This window comes from Bactrocera dorsalis, chromosome 1 (assembly GCF_023373825.1).
Source record: "Bactrocera dorsalis isolate Fly_Bdor chromosome 1, ASM2337382v1, whole genome shotgun sequence".
In the NCBI taxonomy this organism is placed as follows: Eukaryota; Metazoa; Arthropoda; class Insecta; order Diptera; family Tephritidae; genus Bactrocera; species Bactrocera dorsalis.
In genome coordinates, this window is record NC_064303.1 from 7,783,312 (window position 1) to 7,808,420 (window position 25,109).

The following is a 25,109-nucleotide window of genomic DNA, read 5'->3' on the forward strand; positions in this document are numbered from 1 at the left end:
AGTTTAGGTTTGTGAGTTGTGTAAAATAAGAAATTGGCGCCTAAAGGCAGACAAAGATTTTAATTATGACTCTATTGTGTCAATAAAAAAGGTGCTTCGAAAGAATGAAAATATAACACAATATGAAAGAACAACTGCTAATTTTGTAAACCATAGTCCGCAACAGAAATGCCAGCTATGCTTTTAAATTTTTGCTTTAGGTAAGTGTCTTGGATAAAATAGGAGTCGGTCACCTAAATGTAGGCAAATTTTTTACCTAATACAATAAGTTTTGTATTAAACTGATCGCTTGAAACATTGAAAGTATGACATACTGTGAGAGAACAACTGTTAATTTAGTAAATCATAGACCGCAACCGATATGGACATCCAAGAGGTAAAAAATTAACTCTGAAAAGCAGCTCTATTGAATTTTTCAAAGAATTTTTTATATATTTATTTATTTTCAATACCGCAGGGCTTCATTTACATAAATATATCTAGTCTATTGTAATAACTTCGAAATTATAATTTATATCTATGTTGTTTATTATTCTAGGTGAGTAACTTTGTTGAAAAATACGAAGTGAGCCGAAATGTAGGCAATAATTTCCATTTGACAAAGCTTTAGAGAATATTGTTTTTTGGTGTGTGACTTTATAATATACAGTCCTGTAATATTACATATTTTTGCTAGAAACTTAGTAAGGTTACTGCATGATTAATTTTCCTAGGTGTGTGTCTTTGATGAAATATAATTTATAACCCTAAAGGTAGGCAACGTTTTTGATAATATAGACATTTCCGCATATGTATAATAAAATTTTTTCTTAAATCAAGAAAAGTGAAGTGAATTAAAAATATTACAAAAAATTAAGGATATTTAAAAAACTTCAAAATAATTAAAAAAAAAAATAAAATGGTATTTAAAAGAAAATATAAAAAATTTAAAACCAAAATGAAAAAGTGTAAATTAAAAATTTTATAGTTAAAAAATATTAGTAAATAAAATAATTAATAAAATTAAAAATTAAAAAAAAATTTAATTTAATTTAAATTAACTAATTAAAGGAATTAAAAATTAAAATAATTAGTTTAATTCAATGAAATATGCAAATTTAAAAAGAAAGAAAAAAATGTATTTTCTTAATTAAAAATTACAAAAGAAATTAAAAATTTACTGTAAAAAAATAAAAACAAAAAAAATTAAAATCAATCTAATTTATTAAAAACTAGATTAGTTATTTTTAGATAATGAAATATGAAAATTTAAAACGAAAAAACAATATTTTCTTAATTAAAAATGAAAAAAAATTTAATTTACCGAAAAAAATTAAAAACAAAATAGAAAATTTTATATTAAAGAAAAAATTATTATTTAGTTTAATTAATTAAAGATTATATTAATTATGAAAATATGAAAATTTAAAAAGAAAGAAAAAAAATTTTCCTTAATTACAAAATAAAAACAGTTTTAAAATTTAATGATAAAAATTAAAAACAAAATAGGAAAATAAAATTTAAAAATAGTCATTTAATTAAACTAATTAAGCATTAAAAAATTAATTATTTAATTTATTAATTAAAAAAAAAATTAATTATTTTTATTAAATATGAAAATTTAAAACGATTTTATGTTCTTAATTAAAAATTAAATTTAAAAGATAATTATCAAATTTAGTTAAAAAAAGACATTTAATTAAATTGTTTAAAAATTAAATTATTTATTTTGCAAATATGCAAATTTCAAACGAAAGAAAAAAATTGTATTTTCTTAATTAAAAATTAACAAAAATTAAAAAAGTATTCTGAAAAAAAATTAAAACAAAATAGAAAAATTTTAATTCAATTTAAAAATAATTATTTAATTAAATTGATTAAAAATTAAATTAATTTTTTTGTCCATACTAAAATTAAATGGAATATGAAAATTACAAAAGAAAGAGTTATATAATAATTAAAAAAAAAAATAAAAATGCGTTTGAAAGCTTTCAACAAAAGTGAAACAGAAAGTTATTTTTATTAGTCGCCAACACGTAAAAACTTCAACGCATAGCTCCACCGCCACAGAACTTAAACAGAAACGAAATAAACCAAAACAACTGTGTGCTTCAAAAATTGTTGAAATTCGTGGGAAATTTACGTTTTTTAATGCATTTCGACTTTGCTTTGTCTCGTAAATGCATTTTGAGCGACAACTGACAGCACTAACAACAACAGCAAAACTACTGGAGTCAGCTATAGAGTACTGGATTAACAACAAAAAGCGCATATACATACATATGTATATATATACATATATTTGTATGTGTTTGCGAACGCATTGCTGCCGCGCATGGACACACCCTTTCACGAATGCGCTGCAAGCGAAAATATTTCTGCAACAATTTGAAATGTTTACTTGTGATGGATGGGCTGACTGACTGACTGTGCGCTGCCAGCAACTGTCTCTTTGTCTTTGTTGTTGGTTTTGCTAAAATATTTTTTCCTGCTAAATTATTTTAGCTGTGCGCTTATGTATTTTCGGTTTGATTGAAATGACGGCCTTGTTCAAGGTCGTTCGTATTGGACTCGTTCACTGCAAATTATTTTCCACTCGAGCTCTTTCGCTGACAAGTGTTTGCCAAAATAATATTTTAAGCTGACGTAAATTACAACTTGTCGCTTACTTTGATGGAATTTACGTATTCTTGTTAGGGGATTTGGAGATTTGTGGAAAAATGGTAATAATGCATCTAACGGTAAAGATATTGAAGATAACTTTATAAATAATAATTTATAGTAAAATAATATTTCGGTGAAAGAAAATTATAATATAAAAATTTTATAAATTACAAAAATATAGTTTTATGGAGTTGCCACCTATCTAATTAATATTTTGGTTGAAAAACAAATTATGATTTGAAAATTTTCTAAATCGCCAAAAAAAGAAAACAATTATTTTGGTATTGCCACCTATCTAAAAATAATATACCATATGGGTGAAGGAAGATAACAGTTTGAAAATTTTTAATATTGCTAAGATATAATCTTTGAAAATAACGATTATAAACTTTTTAATTAACGGGTGATTTTTTTGAGGTTAGGATTTTCATGCATTAGTATTTGACAGATCACGAGGGATTTCAGACATGGTGTCAAAGAGAAAGATGCTCAGTATGCTTTGACATTTCATCATAAATAGACTTACTAACGAGCAACGCTTGCAAATCATTGAATTTTATTACCAAAATCAGTGTTCGGTTCGAAATGTTTTTTATCGACAAATTTTGTTCAGCGATGAGGCTCATTTCTGGTTGAATGGCTACGTAAATAAGCAAAATTGCCGCATTTGGGTGAAGAGCAACCAGAAGCCGTTCAAGAAACTGCCCATGCATCCCGAAAAATGCACTGTTTGGTGTGGTTTGTACGCTGGTGGAATCATTGGACCGTATTTTTTCAAAGATGCTGTTGGACGCAACGTTACGGTGAATGGCGATCGCTATCGTTCGATGCTAACAAACTTTTTGTTGCCAAAAATGGAAGAACTGAACTTGGTTGACATGTGGTTTCAACAAGATGGCGCTACATGCCACACAGCTCGCGATTCTATGGCCATTTTGCGGGAAAAACTTCGGACAACAATTCATCTCAAGAAATGGACCCGTAAGTTGGCCACCAAGATCATGCGATTTAACGCCTTTAGACTATTTTTTGTGGGGCTACGTCAAGTCTAAAGTCTACAGAAATAAGCCAGCAACTATTCCAGCTTTGGAAGACAACATTTCCGAAGAAATTCGGGCTATTCCGGCCGAAATGCTCGAAAAAGTTGCCCAAAATTGGACTTTCCGAATGGACCACCTAAGACGCAGCCGCGGTCAACATTTAAATGAAATTATCTTCAAAAAGTAAATGTCATGAACCAATCTAACGTTTCAAATAAAGAACCGATGAGATTTTGCAAATTTTATGCGTTTTTTTTTTTTTTTAAAAGAAGTTATCAAGCTCTTAAAAAATCACCCTTTACAATAATACATATTATACAACGCTTAAAAAAGAATATTTTTAAAATTCTTAATTCCAGATTTTTTAGCTTTTAAACACATTTTTATGTGAGAATGGTAAGTCTGGCAACCTCAAATAACAAAAACTTCTAAATAACTACTTTTTTTAAAAATATATAAGGCGTTATTAGTGTAAAATAAATATTATTTAAGGAAGTATTAAAGAAATTCATAAATTTATAAGGTTGCCACCTAATTCGAAATTTTTAGAAAAATGTTTTGAAAGCTACATTTACTCAAGTTGGACTGATACGAAATTATTATTCAAGAAAGCTTAAGTCTAAGTATATAACTTTATAAGACTGAAGAAAGCATTCAAAAAATTTATAACTTTAAGGTTACCACCTAATCTTAAATATAAAAAAATTCGGAGCTACATTTACTTAATTTGAACAGATTTAAAAGTGATATACTGAAAAATACTTCCTTAATTTCAGTAGGGGCTATGTAACACTCATAACTTGAGAGATTTCGAAAACACAGGGTTGCAATTTAATTGATCAGAAACTTAGTTCTGAAGCAAGGTACTATTTCTTTGTTTATCGTCAAATAGACGAGAAAATTTTGTATTTTACCAAACCTCTAGACGATAATGGAGGAAGAGCATTATAGGGGAGGAAGATACCATCTAAGTCAATACCGACGGGTTCAAAATGGCCTGCGAAGTAGGCACGGGAGTATATTCTGATGATCTTGACATTTTTCTCTCTATCCGTCTACCGAACTTGTCGAGTAGGGAGTAAGAAAATAATTTTCCACTTTCTTTGTGAATGCTCAGCCCTATCGGAGATTCTACAAAAAGCTTAACGGACGTTAGTAGCTTAATTGAAACCACAAAATGATTTGAAAGAGAAAGCGAAACGTTATAGCAATAATAAAAAGGTCCACGACTAGGCCCTCAAATGGCACAGCTAGTGCTAACTGAGCCCGATATACAACACTTCTCTCTGTATATCCTTTGCCTCAAGATTTTATTGAAGAAAATAAGTTCGAACCATGTTCACACTTATATTTAAAAACTACACCTATCCTTGTTTTGGTGATGAACAACCTGTACTCGATTTTTATATCAAAATTAAGTCCCTAATATACTCAAAATGGAGGTTGATGTTCATTGGTCTCATAATTAAAAAGTTTTCCCTACAAGGCCTTGATTTGATTAGGTCAGTCTATACGGTAGCTATATGCTGTAGTGGTACGAAATCAACGCTTCCGACTAATGAACCACTTCTTGAAGAGAAAAGAATACGTGCAAATTTTCAGATGGATATCTTAAAGACTTACAGACTAGTTCAAAGAGGTTAAATCGACTCAGCTCTTCCCGCTAACCATTTTATATGTAGACCTTAAAGGGTTCCTGACGATCACTTCTAGGTATAAAAAACTACGTGACAAACTTAATATATCCTGTTCGGGGTATAACTAAACATTCAATACAACAACAAAAAATTAAAGTGAACCCAAAAATCAACAACTCTTCATCAAAATTCATTAATTGGAAGCAATTGAAAAGAGATTTAGGGCGACTTAAATCGCCAAATCTCGTAACACAACATCCAATAAGCTTAATAGATTTCATAAATGGTCAAAAAGGCAGACCTAGAAAACCAATAATACAAAAGTTGATAAATTACTGAAAACAAATACAAAAACAAAGCAGGCGGTATGTGTAGACGACCTTGACAAAAAATGGTACAGGTAAGAAACTAACAAAACAAATTGAATATATTCATGAGCCGCCGCATAAATATGTGTAAAAGAAGAGCAAAAACAAAAAACACTATACAACAACAAAAACAAAAAATAAACAAAAATATTCGACAATAATAAGAAAAAATAAAACAACAAAAAACAATACAACAACAAAAACAAAAACAAAAAAATAAAACAACAAAACCAAAAAACACGTAACAATGTCAGACACAAGAAACGTTGAACCGAAATCTGTGAAATTTTGTAAAGCAAACTCAAAAACGAGGCTACACACAGCCGAGCACACACACCAAAAAATGCTCGTTACGTTTATAATCGGCGGAAAAATCGAAAAACGTAATTAATTAATAAGCGACTGATGCGGCAAGCGACGCATATGCAAATTACTAAGCGCACAACAATGCGGCGGATGCGCGAACGCTCCGCAATGCGAGCTACACATGCTGCTCCAAGCCAACAGTTACGGTAAACAGACACATGTGTTTGTATGTATGTACTATACTCTATATATTTATATATATATACATATATGTATGTACATTACATGCTATAATTTGATCGCGAAAATCTAATGGCAATTGTTGTGTAGAATCGGTTGAGTTAGGCGAAAACCAGTCAGAGTCGGCAGAGCTGAGCTTGAAGAGCGTAGAACACACACTTGAAGCGGTTAATAAACTGTGGCAAGCAGCTTTGCGGAGCCAAAAACTGGTTTTGTGAACCTAAATATGTGTGTATGTGAGTGGATACACATACACAGGTAAACTTTTTTTTGATTGAATTTTTATTTTTCTTTGTTTTTTGCTCAACGGGTGCCCAAGCACTCAACGCGCCGAAACTTGAAACGTTAGGTGTTGGATTTTTATTTTTCTGATTCTAGAGATTCGCTCAATGGACCTCACATTTTTTATTAACTATTTTAAAAATTTAATTTATTGGCTTTAAGTTAAAATAGCTTAAGTTGACTTAAACTCATTTAATCATTTTGAGTTCCGCTGATATTATCGACATATTTTTAATAATATTTGAATGTTAAGTTAAGCTTGGGGGATGGAGACACGTGTAGAATTTCACGCAGGTGCGGAAAGTTCTCTGAACGCGATTCACTTGGGAGTGGCCAGAAACGATTCTTTTACACATGGCTCAAACAGCTCTCCGCTTAGTATACTCTCTTTAGTAAACCGACTGTACTCTGGGTTACCAAAAAAAACATCCGCGGTTGTGAGATCCCCTTTTTGATGACGACCCCTGCAAAAATGTTAAGGATTACGATTTAAGGGCATGCACCTCGAATGTACGGTGCTTTAATTGGGAATTTACCGCTGCCCAGCTGATTGATTTCCTCTTTAGAGTAAAGGCTAACATTACCGCCGTCCAAGAAATGCGACAGACGGGACAAGGACTGAGGCGAGGAGGTCTTTTACAAGCGCTTGGAGCGTACCTACCTCTCTCCACGATATCAATTTTGTGCTTGGCGACTATAACACCAGGATTAGTAAAGAAGGTATCTTTGGCACAACGGTCGATAAATTCAGCCTCCATGATGAAACATCCTCAAATGAGTGGAGGCTGATCGACTTCGCCGGGGTCCGAAATATGGTTACCTGTAGTACTAGATTCCAGCATAGAAAAATTGACACTTCGAGGTCCTAACATCGACTTGGAATTCTATTGCGTTGCAGCCAAGATACGCAACTGCCTCTGTGGAGCAAAAAACGACCGTCAACAGACAGAAGGAACGCTCGACGTCGAGAATCTGCAAGCACAATAGACATCTGAACGATTTTCTACTCGACTTGCCCTCTTGCTCTCTAAGAGCACTCGTCAACAACTCGGTATAAGCGTACTTTGGAACGGCATTTCAGCGAACTAAGAGACAGCGGCTCCAGCTCTGAATGTATTCGGCCCTCGAACTTTTCGATAAAAATTTTTGTAGTACCATGCGTCCTTTACGCCACAAAAGGCCTCAATTTCAACGATCACCTCTTCATATTTTCCGAGTGAGCAGTCTCTTGAGATCTGAGAACAAGAAATGGTCGTTAGGGGTCAGATAGGAAGAACACGGTGGATGTGGAAGCAATTCGAAGCCCAAATCAAGGATTTTTGCCATCGTTTTCACTTTATTTTTCTTGAAATGTGGATTTTTTCAGAGATTTGGTCTTTTAAATGGTCCAATCAATCCAATCACCCGCGGGTTCTTCGGCTGCAGTCCACTCGGAAGACTATCGATTGGTCTTCCGAGTGAAATGTTAGAGCCATGCTTTATCCATTATCATATATCGATGAAAAAAATCAGGTTTACTGCGCTTGAACCTCTTCAAACAGTGTTTTCCTGAGGCAGTGTCCGGAAACTCGTCATCAAGCCAAGTCTTTGCTTCAACCGTATTTTTTCTCTTCAAAAAGCAAGATTTTATCAACACGCGAAATTTCAATTTTTTCACAATAACAAAAGTTGCTTTACCGATCGGCAATTTATACACTCGTCTTTTGAAGGGCTAACTAATAATCATATTTCGTATAATTGGATCGACCAATATTCGAAATAAAAAAAATAAATAACAATAGATTAAATGATACTGAAAAAAATATCATGGGAAAAATCGTAAAAGCGATCTACGTCACTGAATACAACAACTAATTTGAGAAATACGAAAGAAAATTGTAAAGAGCTACACACAAATATTAACAACAACAATTACAACAAATATATTATGTACCATAAGTATACGAATAAAACTAGAAGACATGAAAATTTATAGACAATGCCTTCGACGAACACACATAAAAACTCAAGCACCGGCCTGTGCTGCATGTGAGAAGTGTGAAGAACACGCATATCAGCGGCATGAACTGTAAGCGCGCAGAGGTCATGGCGCCGCTAGCTAGCACGCTAGCACTGCAACTTGCCCCCCAACATAGAGAGGCATAAAGAACCACGCTTCCTAAGGGAGCCATTCGTTATGTTTACAGTTTTCAATGTGATTTCTGGTGCTGCTTTGTCGTTCTATGTGCATTTCGTATGACTTAGAGACGAAACTCATGTGTTCGAGCGCTGGAGTCAACGCTTTGGCGCTGTGTGAGTGGTCTTCACTTGGTCAACGTTGCCAGTGTGTTGCAAGAAGCTGTGTAAACTCAGTTGCATATAATATAGGGGGGTCTAACAGCAGCTAACCTCTCTTATCGCTCACTCTTTGCTTCGTAACTAAGTGATTGGTGCAAGTTTTCCGGATTTCTGCTTTTAAATCTACATATGTAAGTATGTATTCAAGCTCAATGTAGAGGGCTTGCTTTCGTAGTCTATCTAACTTTGAACTAGCCAACAACAAATATGTATCTGCATATGTAAATCACCAGCATGTGGGTTGTTGGCATCACTTCAAGCATTTAACGGTACAGCATAGTCTTACTCAATCATTAACTACCAAGACATTATATGCAGACAGGCTGTATGTCTGTGTGTCTTCAAACCTTTACTCCATTACAGCTACGCTTGTATTATGTAAACTAAATCGTTGTTTTAAGTGTGTGCGACGTCGTACGGTCTTCATCGTCTTTTGTCGGTACCTTTTCCACATCACACCCAAGCGAGCGCTTAGTTATCAGCATGAGCGCTATATTACAAGTGTTACGTTATACATTAAAGTTATGACTTTTCAGAGCCGGCTTTTTATTACGTTCAATTTTCTACCATGACCACATAGCAACAATAAAAATATGTGAAACAAAAAATATTTAAAGAAACAAGAAACAAAGCGGAAATTGGCACGTGGAAACTTACACGTAAGTTAAATGCTTGAATGGGAGGCAGTAATGTGTTGCTTGTAGGGCACTAGAAACATATAGACATAGGTGAATAACTGTATTACAACTGTAAATGGGCGTCTAAATGTATGTATCTGTCTAGGTGCGGAAAGTTCACTGGGACGCAGCGCTAATTTTTCGTTTGTGGGAAAATTAAGTGGTGTGACGGGTAGAAGTGTTCGCGGTCAATAACGGTACTTAAGTGTGAGACTTTGATGTAATAATGAAGCAATTATGTGATGAAAATTATGTGCATACGCTTTCGAATGATATTTATAAAAAAGTTACGTAAAGACATTATGGGGTATAACTGGTGTGACAGCTCAAACAAAAACTTTTTTGGGAATGAAGAAAATAATGACAATTAATTGTTCAAAATTCAGAAGAAGAAAACAAAAATAGGGTATATTTGTACATATGTAAAGAAATTTTGGAAAAACAAAACAAGAAAAAAAAATTAAAAATTTTTGGAGTTCAAAGCGATCTTTGACGGCGCTGATAGTGATCGGATCATTTTCGCGTCTGAAGATAATCCAAGAACAACATTTTATACTTTTGAAGAGATCAATAATCTCTCCATTTTCCCTTCGATGAGCCTCTATGTTTCATCTTTTTAAAAAAATCGATTTATTCTTAAAAAAAATTCGTCCAACTAAATGTTCCAAGACTTCTCAGTTCCTAGTGTAAGATGAAAATATTATTAAAATGCCTCCAAAAGTTTCATAAGAAAATCAAATTATTTCTTAACAATAGGCACTGCCAAATTGTACTAATATATCGAGTTTCTCTCTATGTACGGTAAATTCGCTGACTTTTTTGATTTGTTGCTGCTTGGTTTTTCACAAATTTGTATTACATATCGTTTACACATTAGGTGCTCATCATTTTCATATCACTTCACTAAACATTCAAAGTACCGTTTCGTCAAAAAAAATCTTTGAAGCTGGCGCTCATTTATAAAGTTTAAAGATTTTACTAACATAATTATTAAATATACTGCGTTGGATGCAAGGTCTAACTTTTTACGTGAATCTTGAATAATTTCAAACATTGTACATCGAGTTTTTCTCTCAGTACGGTACATTCGTTGAATATTGTGATTTGTTTCTGTTCAAATTTTCACAAATTTGCAATGCACATCTTTTATACATTGTATGCACATCTTTTTCATATCACTTGCCTAAATATTCAATGTACCGTTACGTCAAAAAAATCTTTGAAGCTGGAACACATTTATAGAATTTAAGGATTTTGCTAACATAATTATTAAATATACTCTGAATTCAAGATCTAAACTTTCACGTGAATCTTAAATCATTTTAAACACTGTAAATGGATATATTTTAATATTTAGAACAATATTATCCAGAATTGTGTTCTTTAGCATCTTCTCATGTTTAAACGCCTCTTTTGGCAATATTATTTGTTTCAAAATCTATATATTTTATAGCCTCGTCTTTTCTCTTCTATATTAAGTATTTGTTTCAAAATCAATATAAGGAAGATTTCGAAGAAAAAATCCCATCCCTAGAACAAATTTATCCAGAATTGTGTTCTATCGTTTCGTTTAAATATGCCTCTTCTGACAAGTAATATATTTTAACACACATTTCGTTCTGATTCCACATATTTTAGCCATACAATTTATGTCGTAAACCTCATATTCTTGTACTGCATCACTACTTCAACTCTCATTTAATCTATTTCTTTGCTTGTACTATTTTTAGAGATAAAAAAAAGCTTCAGCGGAATGATATAATTGAAATTTTGATGGATATACATTTTAATGCTCTCAAATAACATCCCTTTAAGGCTGAGTAAGCTCATCGACTAACCTGTAACTCTCCGAAATCCACGAGTTCAATGGTTTGTCTTAACCTTGCCCACCACAAAAATTATGCAAACTCTAGTGAAGGGAAAAATGAAAGCAAAATAAACAAAAAAAGGGTTGAAACAAAGGAAAACATAAAAAGTCCGTCATAAGGTGAGTAAAGTATAACGTTAAAAGCGAAAGCAAAAAAAATAATTAAAACAAAACAAACAAACAAAGTAAGGATACAAAATCCACAGAAGAATTACAAATCCTGCATTAAACTCTAACAAACACCTAAGGGTGTCCAAAAAGCGTGCAACCACCTGGCAGACAATCGTGTTGTGCGAGTGCGTGAAAGCCACAAAGGCGAAGAAATCAAAGAAAACAGTAGCAAAAATAAGCAAACAACAAACAAAATTGTTGAGGGAATCGGTAGATAAGAGGAAAAAACAAACAGCAATGTAAGTAACGGCAACAAAGTGTCGACATTAAATGGGGTATTCAAATTGAGGGTTGAATTTACAAGGCTGAGCGCAAAGGTTTACTTGGATGGTGAGGGAGGTGGGCTAATAGCTCACTCAGTTTGTTTCAGCAATCATCTGAAAAAAGGTGAGTTAAAAATGGAAAGCAATTATGTTTACCGACGATTATGAGGGTGGAAAATAATTACAGTTAGGTTGGTAGCGTTAATATGTTGCACAGCTGCGGAGCAGTACACGGGCAATTATTTGACCAAGATAATGAAGAATAATGATAAGCAATTTCGGTTGATATAAATGGGTGGCAAAATGTTAAATATTTTAGATTGAAAAAATCATAATTTATTTAAAAATATTTAAGAGACGTGCGGATTTAATTAAATGAGTGAATTGAAAGAATACTATCGTGTAATGGCTTGAAGAATCCATTAAACTTAAGGAATTCGCTGTTGGGACCTTCCTTGATATAGAGGCAGCTGTGATTAACGTCCTGCCGGAAGCAGTCGTATCTACTCTGGACGGTCTTAATTAAATCAAACCTCAAACACCTCAATTTAAGCCTTCTGAGCGACGGAGTGATTGAAACGGAATGGGGAAATGGACGCGCTCGATGAAATGTGAGTAAGGGAACCTCACAAGGTGGAGTTCTCTCTCCTCTTCTATGGACTCTGGTCGTTAACGTATAATGCCGGAAGGTGTATGGCCGCGACTCAGAGTGACTGGGTTACTAAAAGAAAAGGGATCTAAACACTCGGAAATCCTCACTCACTTTGACTTCATACCGTATCACTTGAATTATGGAGTCGCCAAACCGAACTCTGGCGGCTCCTTCTCTACCCATATACCGACGAAGGAATTGTGGATGGGAAGAAGCTGTTGGAGGAGAGGGGCTGTGAGCTTCTTTACTGATGAATCAAAGCTTGCGGGGAAGGTTGGTGGAGGGGTGTATTGGCAAGAGGTCTCTATAACCTTCACTTTCAGTCTTCCTGACTATTGCAGTGTCTTCCAGGCCGAGGTTGCAGCCACTATTGTAGCAGTAGATTTACTTGCACCGGAGTACAGACTCCTTCAGAGAAGTGACCATCTACAAGAGAATAGAGCGGTGATACTAACTCATTAACAGTGCGTTCAAGGCTAATCGAAGAGTGCCTCGCTATCAATAGCATCGAGTATCTTTGTTATAAGACTGATATGGGTACCAGGCCATGGCGGAATCGTAGGAAACTGTACAGTTGATGGGCTAGCAAGAAAAGGCACCCTAGAACCGCTATCGGTAAAATGGGTCTGTGCTCCGGTATCCTCTTACGTTCTACTACTAAATAGCTGGACTCGCAGCACTGGAACATCATCGGTACATGCGCTGTCGCAAAATCCATTTGGCCCAAGATGGATCGCGAGAGGTCTAGTGATCTCTTTGCATTCACTAAGGTTAGTCTCTCCCTAGTTTTGGGGTTCTTCTCTTCTATGGAATCACAAATCAGTCGACGTACGATCTTTGATCAATCATCTAACCTAATCTTATGATGGTAATATTGATTATCATAACTCATTTTTCAATTGTTAATCAATTTTTCTGAAATTAATTTAAATAATTCTAATAAATGAGTTTTACAGAGCTACCCACATAAAAGTCAAAAGAAAACCAGAAGATAATAATACAAAAATATATTCAAGAGAACAACTGCAAACACACGATTCCTCCCACACAGACTCTTAAGCGCATTAAATTGATATCTTCATAAATATAACTGTACATATGGAACTAAAACACTGCTGTCACATATTATCTTACAGCACAATTCCGAAAACAGCAACAACAATAACAAAAAACATTAAATATGAATGCAACAAAAATTTGAGACACTCAAATCCGCAGCGCTGCATTTTCTGAAGAAGACAGAACTAAGTAGACAAGCAGACAGAATAAACAGACAGACACAACGAAAGCGCGTGTCAAATTCTTTTGGAGAAGAATTGTGTGTGTGCACTGTCAAAGACTGTATTGATCAAAGCGTCGCAAGCAAAGAACTTGCCAGAATTTATTGAACAGAGAGTGAAGGGAGGAGGAGGCAAAGCTAGTAAGAGGGGTCGAAGCTTGTAAGAGGGCACAAAGCTAGCAAGAGGGGACTCAAAGCAAAGGTGCATAAGCATAGCACTGCCACATGGACATGCACACACCCTAATGTGGCTAAGAGTGAAAAATATGCAGTAATTTTCAATTTTTTGTGGCACCCAACATATGTAGCTCCAACCCCCCTCACAAATTCGTACACCGACAGCACACAAGTTATCTTTATTTCACACACACACATAAACATTAGCTTGCATGTTGCTGTTGTTGTTGTGTAAAGTGAAAAATATGAATTTAATTGAATGCATCCTCATTAAATTTGTGCGCCCCATATTCCCCAATATTTACATATTTGTGGGATCCGCTGCGCGATTGTCGTCAACGGCGAGCAGCTGCTGTTTCAGCTGGAGGCGAATGCACACACCCACACATGTACACATGTACATATGTGTGCTTCTATGTGGTTCTAAGCTGGCAATTGTTGCGCAAATAGCTGCTCCGCTCTGCTGGCTGTGCGCTTGTTTGCTTCATTGGGCAACTTTTTTTTTTTGATGGGATGCTCGCTATAAATCGCATTATATTTGATTTAGCGATTTTATTTCTCATTTTGATTATTTTGCTTCAATTGAAATCGCTGCAGCAGTTTGAATTGAATCACAGCGCAATTTCTGCTATTTGCATAGCAGCATTTTTCGAATATTTCTAGATTTTATCGGCGCACAGTCGTGTGTAAAATATTAAATCGTAAGCAAAAGTGTGGAATATTTTGGACGAATAGAATTAATAGCGTGCAAGTTTTGATGTGATGGGTATTGGAATTGGGAGTGTGAAATATTTTAATTTCCACCGAATTTTCAAAATTATTTCTTTTGGAAAGAAAATGTCGAGATTAATAAAAATTTTATTTTCTCTAATATTTTGAATAAAAATATTAAATTTTTTGCAGTATTTATAGATTTTTATCACTGTACATACCATATATTGGAGTTATATAAAAATAGGGAAAAAGTTAACTTCGATTGCAATGAATTATGGTTTCACACTTCACAGGTACATTTTTATAGCATAAAATTTATAAAAATACTAGAGGATCCGCCTACGTTTTACTGTGGCTGATACATAGGTAGTACTACTAATATCATCTATATGACTTCTATTAGTTAGATTATAAGTATTAGTTAATGAATAATCGCATTTTTGATGAAGCAACAAAAATGAATCAAAAAGCATTTCGTGCGTTAAGAAAGAATTGGTTTTTGGTGTAAAAATACTATTGAATTTGGGCTTTGCATCAGTGAAATCAATAAAGTCCAATCGATTATCAGCTTGGTGGACTGCATATTAAGAAACGGTTCTCAAGCGTGGAAAGACAAAAAAAATCGGCTGGCAAGGTTATGGCATCAGTCTTTTGGGATGCCCGTGGTATATTATTCATCGAATGATAAATGAGCCAGTTTTAATTCATTGCATTGTGTATTTGATTGCAGTTCTATTCTACCATTCCCAATATTTAACAATTTTATTATTTTTCAGGAAGGATCAGTTTGAAATTGTACGCATATATGTATTTATCGTTCCCGTTTAAATATTGTATTGCTCTGTGCAATGGACCAAATTGTAAATCTAAACCATTCTCGAATCTCCTTGAACATACACACAAAATTTCATCAAAATCGGTCCATTCGTTTAGGAGCAGTTCAAATGCAAACACACGGTCAGAAGATTTATATATATAAAGATATTTATCTTGATTTTAATCTGTCAGTTTGTGTGGCAGCTATATGATATAGTGTTTCGATCTGAGAAATTTCTTCGGTGATTAAAGCTTTATCTCAGAAACTGATCCATGCCAAATTTCGTGAAGATATCTCTTCAAATAAAGAAGTTTTCCATACAAGCACTTGATTTTGATCAAACAGTTTATATGGCAGCTATATGCTATTATTGTCCGATGATCGACAAATGTGTGGCTTCTTAGGGAAAAAACGACGTCTGCGAAATTTCAAAGTCGATATCGACGACCAAAAATATTTTAGGGCTCTAAAAGACAAAGAATTTTAAATGGAATTACATTCACTCCCTGCTTTCCCTACATACAAACAAAATTCCAAATAAGCTTTTTTGGAGTATTCCTTCAAAAATGTTAAACATACATACATATTAATATATTTAAGTCTAAATTGTTCTCTATCTAATTTTAAGCGCCACTCCCTCTAACTCTGATTTGTACATACATAACATTCCTTTCAAAAGATGCTCAATTCCACATACGTTTATGTCTTTTTTTGTTTTGTTGTTTATTTTTGTTGAATGTTTTGCTTTCATTACTGCTTGATGCCATTAAAATTCCAAACGACTTTTTGCAAATTTTTCAAACTCAAAAATAAATTAGAACAATGAAATCAACCGAAAAATAATAATGTTTGTATATAAGTACAAAGGAAAAATGTGGTTTTTGAAGAATTTTAAGAGAGTACGCAATTTCAATAAAAATTAAAAAAATTGTTTTTTAAAGCAGTTAAGCAAAATTGAAAACTTCAACCAGCTTCTTTGCTAATTTTTTTAAATATAAAAAAAAATTTAAGGAAAAATTTTAAAAAGATAAAATAAAAAATTAAATTACAAAATAAGTTAAATTATTTTTTTTTTCTTTTTTTTTTTAGGCCGTAAGGAGGGTTTAAAATGCCTTCGCACCATATAGAGATCGTCATCCTACGTGAGTGGTGTGCCCACTAAAACACTCCCCCCTTCTATCATGGAATTTTTCCCTACCCCGGGACCGCTTCGCATAACTTCAGGGTAAGGTTTCCAAGATGGACCCATTACAGGTCAATTGCTACTCTCCCTGCGTCCAGGGATGCCTACGATTTTGTAGCCATTTGGCTCGTCTTCTATTGGGAGTCCTCGCCCATTTCTATTTTTTTAGTGCGTAGAACATGTTCCACGTACGAGGCAATTATTTCCCAGTTTTCGCTGCTAGATATCATTTTTTCTAAAATATTTTTCGGACTTAGTTCTCCGAGTTTGTTTTCTACAGTGCTTCGTGATTCTGTCCATCGGTGGCACTCGAAAATGGTATGGTATGCATCGTCTAGTGGTTCGTCTTCGTAAAGACATGCTGGGCTTTCTGCTAATCCCATGTTGAATAGGTATTTTCGGAAATACCCGTGACCGGACAGCATCTGTGTTATGTAGTAATTTACCTCGCCGTGTTTTCTACTGTGCCACTTCTCTATTTCTTTAATCAGTGTGGCGGTCCATCTTCCTTTGCTCTCCCTTGCCCACCGATCTTGCCAGAGTTTAAAAGTTTGCTTCCTCGCCTGTTGTCTTGTGGCCACTTCTATTTCTATTCCGTCTTTCTTCCATAGCCAGAGTTGTCTTTTCTCCTTTGCGAGAAGGTCTATTGGGATGACGCCGCTTATCACTAGCACTGCGGCTTCGGATACAGTGCGGTACGCCGAGGCGACTCTCAGGGCTGCTGTTCTCTGCACTTTGCAAGCACTTTCCGCCTACATTCTACATTTAATGTATCGGCCCATATTTCGCTACCGTATAGTAGCACTGACTGTGTTGTGTCCATAAGCAATTTCCTTCTACTTGCAAGTGGGCCTCCGGTGTTTGCCATAAGTCTTGATAGTGCCATGGTTATATTGGCTGCCTTTTCTGCAGCATGTTGGATTTGAGCCCGGTACGTTAATTTGTTGTCCATTCTTATTCCTAGATATTTTAGGGTTTTCGTAGTTTGAATAGTTTCTGAATGAACTTGCATGTTTACCTCTAGCGGGATACGTTTCCTAGTGAGCAGGATCAGTTCTGTTTTTTCTGCAGCTAGGCTGAGGCCGTGTGAGTCCAACCATGTCTGTGTTCGTATCATAACTTCTGTTAGTCGACGCCTGGCCATGTCGGTATTAGGTGCGGTTATGACGGCGGCGACGTCGTCTGCATAGCCAACGAGGTAGCAATCGTCAGGCATTTCAATGTTTAAAATTCCGTCGTAGCTGGCATTCCATAGATCTGGTCCAAGTATTGATCCCTGCGCTGCTCCAGAGGTTATTTCCTTACTTTGTGGACCGTCACTCGTATCGTACAGTAGTTTCCTGTCTTTAAGATAGCTTCGTATCATTTTCATCAAGTAGAGGGGCGTTTTGAAGCGACTTTCTAGTGCGTCGATCATATTTTCCCATTTTACGCTATTGAATGCATTTCGTATGTCAATTGTTGCGAGGAGGACTATTGGCCTCGAGAAGCTGTTCATTCGATGAGCTTCCTCCACGCTGCGCACGACGTCGTCCACAGCTCCGATGGTAGTCCTGCCTGGTCTGAAGCCATGTTGTCGCTCTGATAGGCCTCCAGCATCGTTTATGGCAGCTATGATGCGGGGCTTCAACAGTATTTCTAGTAGCTTTCCTGCTGTATCTAGCATGCATAGAGGTCGGTATGCTGATGGTGTTCCTGGATCTCCTTTGCCTTTGCTTATTAGGGTCAGATGCTGCCTCTTCCATATTTCTGGGAAAATGCCCTCGTTCAGACATGCATTATACATGAATAGCAGTAAGCGCGGGCGTTCCATAGCGATTAGCTTTAACACTTCCACTGGTATCCCATCAGGCCCAGGTGCTTTTTTCATCTTTAAAGTGTTTGCTGCCGTGTTCATTTCCTCCAAGGTGAAAGGCGGACATGAGCTCTTTTGTGCATGTTCTGGTGGGTCTCTTGCAAGGTCATGAGTTGGGAACAGAGTGTTTACGATGTGCTCCATAGTTGCGGCGTTTAACTCAGGGGTGTACTGTTTTGCTTCGAGTTTTTTCATTACGATCTTGTATCCGAGACCCCACGGATTTTCGTTTATATCGTTACATAGCTCTTCCCATTTATCTTTCTTTGTCTTTGTTATTACGTTATTCAGCTCAGTTTCCGCATCTTTATATTCCTTATGCTCTTCCATTCCGTTTCTTCCTCTACCTCTAGCTCTTGTATATCGTCGTCTTTTGTGCAGGCAAGTTTGTATAAGATTTTGGATTTCCTCAGTCCACCAGTAAACTTTTTTCTTTGGATGTCTGCCGTTTATTTTGGGCATTGCTACTTTACATGCCTCAGTGATGGTGCTCAGAGTTGCTTGGACAATCAACCTAGCTGTGCTACTTGCGTGGCATTTTGGTGGGTTTTTATCTATGGCCGCAAGGAGCTTTTTTGAGTTTAACTTGGAAGCGTCCCATTTACGTGTTCCTCTTCTTTTCATCGTTGCTGGATTTTTATCTGGACCTATGAGGTAGGATATGTATTGGTGGTCGCTACCAGTATAGTCTTCCAAAACTTTCCACTCATGCACCTGGTTTGCTAATCCTTCAGACACCAGCGTGATATCAGAGGTTGTGTCGTTGCATCCTCGCCTTCCGAATAGGGTTTGGGATCCTCTATTGGCGACGATAAGGCCTAATCTAGCCGCCATGTCGAGAATTTTCCGGCCCCTTGAGTTTGTAGTCGGTGCGCGCCATTCCATGGCATTGAAGTCGTTGAAGTCTCCGGCTATGACTAAGTGATTTCTTTGTCGTGCAGCTTCCTCTATAGCATCGAGCTTTGCTTGGAAGTCTGTGATAGGGTCACTCGGTGTCAGGTAGCAACTAATTACCGTAATGCTTTCGTTTTCTATCCAGACAAACCCATTTCCACTCCCGCTGTTTGTTTTTTTGAAACTACTCCTTTCCGTTAGCCATATTGCCGCTGTTGCTGTGGTGTCTTCTAGCCATGTTCCATCTTCCGCTATTTTGTATTGCTCGCTAATGATTGCTACTTCGATTCCGAGTTCTAGCATGAGCAGCGGCAGGAGGTGGTCAGCCGTTTCGCTTCTTTGCATGTTACACTGTAAGATCTTCATGTTCTTGTTTTTTCCCTATACGACTTACACGACCGAGATATAATAAAATAATAATAATTAAGAAAAAGAAAAAAATATATTAAAGAAAAATATAAATATATAAAAAATAATATAAAAAATAATAAAAATATAAAGCAATTGATAATAAAAGTTTAGAAATAAAATCTCAAGAAAATAAAAGAAATAAATTGAAAAAGAAACATAAAAAATTAAAAATAATAATTTAATTAAGAAATTATTTAAAAAATTAATTAAAGAATTTAACTATTAAATTAAAAAAAAATCAACAGCAAGAAAAGAATAAAAATGCCAAAATAAAATAAAGAAAGAAATTAATAAACTTTTGATTAAGACAAATAAAAAAAATTAAAAGAAATTAAAGTAAATTAAATAAGAATAATTGAAAAAAGAAATTGTTATAAAATTAAAACAAAAAATTAACATTAAAAAAAAAAATAAAATAAAAAAATAAGAATAATTGAAAAAAGAAATTGTTATAAAATTAAAACAAAAAATTAACATTAAAAAAAAAAATAAAATAAAAAAGAAGCAAAAAAAAGAAAAATAAAAAACAAAATAAAAAAATTAATTAAAGCAAATTAAAAAAAATTAAATTAAAAACATGGAAAAAATTAATAAAAAACTATGTAAAAGTGCACCTATAAATAAATAATAAAATAAAACGTTAGAAAAAAAGCTGAAAAAACCATTTACAATCTGTAAATTTATTTTCAAATAGAGAAAAAAAAATTGTTAAAAAAAACATAAAACATTAAAAAATTATTTTAATACATTTTTACAAAAAAATCTAATAATAAATTTTGAAAATCAAAAAAATAAAGTATTAAATGTACATATATATAAAAACAACAATAAATCAACTGACATATCGATCTGACTTCATCATCTGAGCGATCAATGTCAAGATAAATACTTTTTTATGTTCTCTTATGCTATATGAAATGGTTCTGTGATAGATATTGTCTTCGAAACAGCAAAATGTTGACAAGTTGTCTTTTTGGTGTTTTTTTATTATTTATTTTATCACTCAAATTGTTTTCGTCAAACTATGCAGCACTAAATTCTAATATATCAAAAAAAACGAAGAAATTCTTCAAAGACTACTAAATTCTACAATAATTAATTGTTTATAAATATTATATTAATCTTTTTTATTTTCCATTCTTTTTTTTCACCAAAACTAGCTAACTTTTTGCAACTTCACTACAATTTTCCCTTTCACATACATATAGCATATGTATACGTACATACATATGTACGTACACAATTACTGACTAAATTCCTTGTAGAAAGACTGCGAATTGGTATTCCAATTTAATTTTGCCACACTCAAAACACACGAGCAGCACAGCAGGCAAACCAGAAAATTCAAAACCTCTTCTTTTTTGATTGAATTGAAATTTTTATATATGTAGCCGTTGGGGCTACTTCGCCGCACCGACATGTGGGGCAACAAAAATAGTTGTTGTTGTGTCATTTGAGATGCTCAAGTGGCTGCTTGCGTTCTGTGTGCCGTCCACTTCAAAGCATGTAGATACCATATGTTTGTACATATGTACGTAAGCAGGGCAACCAGTTGAAGCACACACGTTCATTAAAATCGACTAAAGGGGCTTCTACGCTTTCTTTATATTTTAGTTTTATTTTTAATTTCTTTTACTTTAGTCAATCTCGTCTCTTTCTTCATACAGCGATTCAAGTTCTTTGCTTTCTTTAGAACTTTTTCTTTGTTGTTCAGCACTTCTTAATTATGATCTTATTTTGGAGTAATTTTTTTGTTATTTTTATTATTATTTTCTTATTTTTATTCTTATTTTTATTATTATTTTCTTTTTTTTTATTGCGTTTTATTTTTATTTTTTTTCTTTGCTTTTTATGAAGTCGAACTTGTATAGAAATTGCCACCACTTTTAGCGCCCAACATTAGACGAGCCTCAAGCAAACTGGCTAAACTTGTTTCCAAGTGCTAATAAAAAAGTCTAAAAAGTAAAAACACGAAAGATAACATTGAAGCAGTAGAATAAATGAAGAAGCGCAGAATGAGAGATTTCAAGGAATGTTTAAGTTTCGGCCAAACTAAAATGGATTAATGCTTTTATCAGCTTGTTGTTTATGTACGGCTTACTGTTGCTCAGGGTGTTAAGAAAAAGCTAAGTAAAGAAGGAGGAAACAACATACATGACAGTGGTGCTGAGGAGGCCTAATGAAGAGTTTAATAAGGAAGCAAGCACTTAATGAGTGGAATAAGTAATGATTACGTTGTAATGGAGAGGGAGTATAGGTAAAATATAAGCAAGTAAGTAAGAACTAAGTTCGGGTATAACCGAATATTTCATACCCTTGCAACTTTCCCGGATTAAAGCCAGGGAAGTGCCTTCAGGTACATATGTAAGTCATACTACTTATATGCACAGTCTAGGTGGAGTTTTCAGCCGATGTTATACAATCTTAACAAAAAAATACACCTTTATTAGAAAAAACACGCTCCTTTAATATTGTATTATTGAGATAGTTCACATATTGTCCGATATATGCGGTATAAAGTCACCTGAAAGTTCGAAAATCTTTATATTAGGTATGTGGGGGCTGAGGAATTTATTGACCCGATTCAACTCATTTGTGGCACACAGACATATCTTTCAGGAATGGATTTTCTTTGAATTTCCAAATTATATCTCACACACTGGGTCCATATAAGTATTCACTATCCAAGCGCTGAGCAGTTTTTGTTGGATTCGAACAATTTTTGATTTGGACTCTTCGCAGCAATATGTTTGCAAGATTCTCTATAACAGCATACGCCGTACAGGATGTAGAAATACACCTGACCACAAAATGCTTAATAATTTAATATGAATCATTCACATGCGTGTTTTCTGTTGAAAAATATTATAGTTTATTTTCCAAAACACTAAGAGAATCACTCCCTAATTAACCGGATCACTAACTCAAGTTTACTTTGTTTACACCTGCGAGTTCACAATAAATATTAAAGCACTTCTTAAGAAAATATTTACACAAAGCAAGTTTGAGCTATTAGCAACTTATTTTTTACACAAGTCTTACACACACACACGATATTTGAATAAGGCGAACAAAGCTTCAGAAAATTATATGAAATAATGAAAAAAATGAAATAAAATAAAAATTAAAAATATGTGAGTGACAAAGAAAATTAATTAAAAAATAATAAAATAAAAAAAATAAATAATTAAAAATAATAATAATAATAATCATAATAAAATAAGAATAAAAAATAAAATAAATAATAAAAAAATAAAAAATGATAAAAAAAAAATTAATAATAAAAATAAAAATTTTAAAAAATAATATCTATGTATAAAGCAAAATAAAAAGTAAAAAAAATATATTACATTCGGTTGCAACATACATAATTTGTTCCAACATCGCGCAATAAAATTAACACTTTTTCACAAAAACATCCGGCTTACTTACCTTTTTGAGCTACAGGAGTTGAAGTAAATGAAGTAATGCTGTTGCACAATAGTTAAACGCTGCTTACAGGCTTTACTTTGACAAGATTACAGGCGAGCCGCACCTTTGTATACCAATTAACTGTTTACGCAGCTGCTATGGATTTTTGTTGTGTTTTAGAAGCGTTTGACACTAATTGCCGGGTATAATATGCACTTTTTTTGAACAATTTGATATATTTTTAAATCGAAGCACAATAACGATTATTAACACGCAGAACTACTATAAACTGGAAGCCTAAAGTTGAAATTTACGATATTATTTTAAATACAGTGATAATTCTTCTAGTAAACAGCGATTGTAACGTTTACAAACGTATATACGAACTATAACACATTTATAATTTATTACATAAATTTATTTTTATTTAAATTTCAGTTATGTATTTTTAAATTCACATCGTAGAAATTGTTGTAAATTGTCATCAAAAATAAAACTGAAAATTTTAACTAACAAATTTTTAGATTTTCCGCAAACGTTTGGCGAAAAATATCCGACAGCCGACTGAACAGCATTGAAAAATCCAATTGGCGAATGCCAAGGAGAAAAGTAGGAAAACAACTACGAATGTAGATGAAAAGCAGACGTCAAGAATCATGAATGAACAACAAGAAGACGCAGCACAAAGCGTACAGCGCAAACAGAAAGAAGTAGCAGATAAGTGGCGATAGAAAAATAGGGAAAAAAGAAGTAATTATATGAAAATTTTCAACTTATTAGTTGTAGTTATGGACAAAAACCTAAAAATCCCTAAAGAATCAAATTTTGTATAGCAATACATAGTATACATTTTGTTTATTTATTTTCAACATTTATTGCACAAGCTATAAAAATTGTTTGGCGTGGCGAGTTGTTGCTGCTAGCATAGCCACACCAGCAATTACGCTATTGTTGTAGCCTTTCTACCTTACTTTTGTGCCAATATTGCTATTATTAATAATATTTACTACATTTTCAGGCAGTTGCTGTTTTACTTGATAAAATTGTCTATACAACTAAAAAGAAAACTGCTAAGGACCCCCCACTTGGCTGAAATTTCCAAAAACCAGCGCATTTTGCATAAATTCTATAACATTCAATTGTTTCGTTTCGTTGTCTATCTTTCACATATTTCTCATTTCCAATTTACATTTTATGCAATTTATTCACACACACACTTGTACACTTTTTCACCGATATTCACAAAACTTTGCAAAAATTTTCACGGTACTCTGCTGTATTTTCTTTGCCAAAAATACACAAATAAACACCATTAAGGGAATACTCACTTAATTATATATGATTGTGTTGATATTTTAAACAATTTTTCACAATGTGTGTATATATTATTTTTGCACTGCCCGTAAATTATGGAAAATTCGACACGCACTTCTTCCGCTTTACTTACAATCGATCCGCCATTTGTTTCTCAACTGACGTTTTGCCTCGCAACGGCGAAAAATAATTCCGTGAATTTTACAGTTCTGCTTTGTGCAGCATGTTCGTATGCCAGCGCTGCTTTGAATGCCAAAACTGGTGTACACTGGCGGTTAAGCTTGGTAGTACAGCGTCAGCAGTTTGAAAGGTACTGTATGGTGGATATGGTTGGTGAAGGAAAATAATAAGAATTTTATGAAGACTTTTTTTATTAAATTACATTTTTAAATATATTTATGAACTTAGTAAACGTTAATAACAATATTTGCAAGATGTTGGGGCATTATTTGATATTTTTCAATATTTTCTTCAGTTTTTTCCCTGCTCGCATTGGTTGTAGGAATGCGATTCGGTTAGCTATTATTGTAAAACAATTTATTTTATATAGAAATATGATCGCAAAGTTATT

The 25,109-nt window shown here is 33.9% G+C and overlaps 1 protein-coding gene across 8 annotated transcripts in view; it reads right to left on the reverse strand.

Moving 5' to 3' along the window:
• LOC105233641 (protein FAM102B) overlaps positions 1–24,708 on the reverse strand; it is a 183,074-nt gene extending 158,366 nt beyond the window's left edge. For 5 of the 8 annotated variants that reach the window (XM_049457086.1, XM_049457085.1, XM_049457080.1 and 2 more), the window contains exons 1-2: positions 24,553–24,708; positions 23,246–23,521 (exon numbers count right to left, since the gene is read on the reverse strand). The gene's annotated coding sequence lies outside the window, so the exon portion shown is untranslated. Of the gene's footprint in view, positions 1–23,245 lie in introns of all 8 variants that reach the window. The other 3 variants (XM_049457052.1, XM_049457087.1, XM_049457073.1) reach the window with 3 other exon arrangements.
• Between the last annotated feature and the right edge of the window lie 401 nt (positions 24,709–25,109).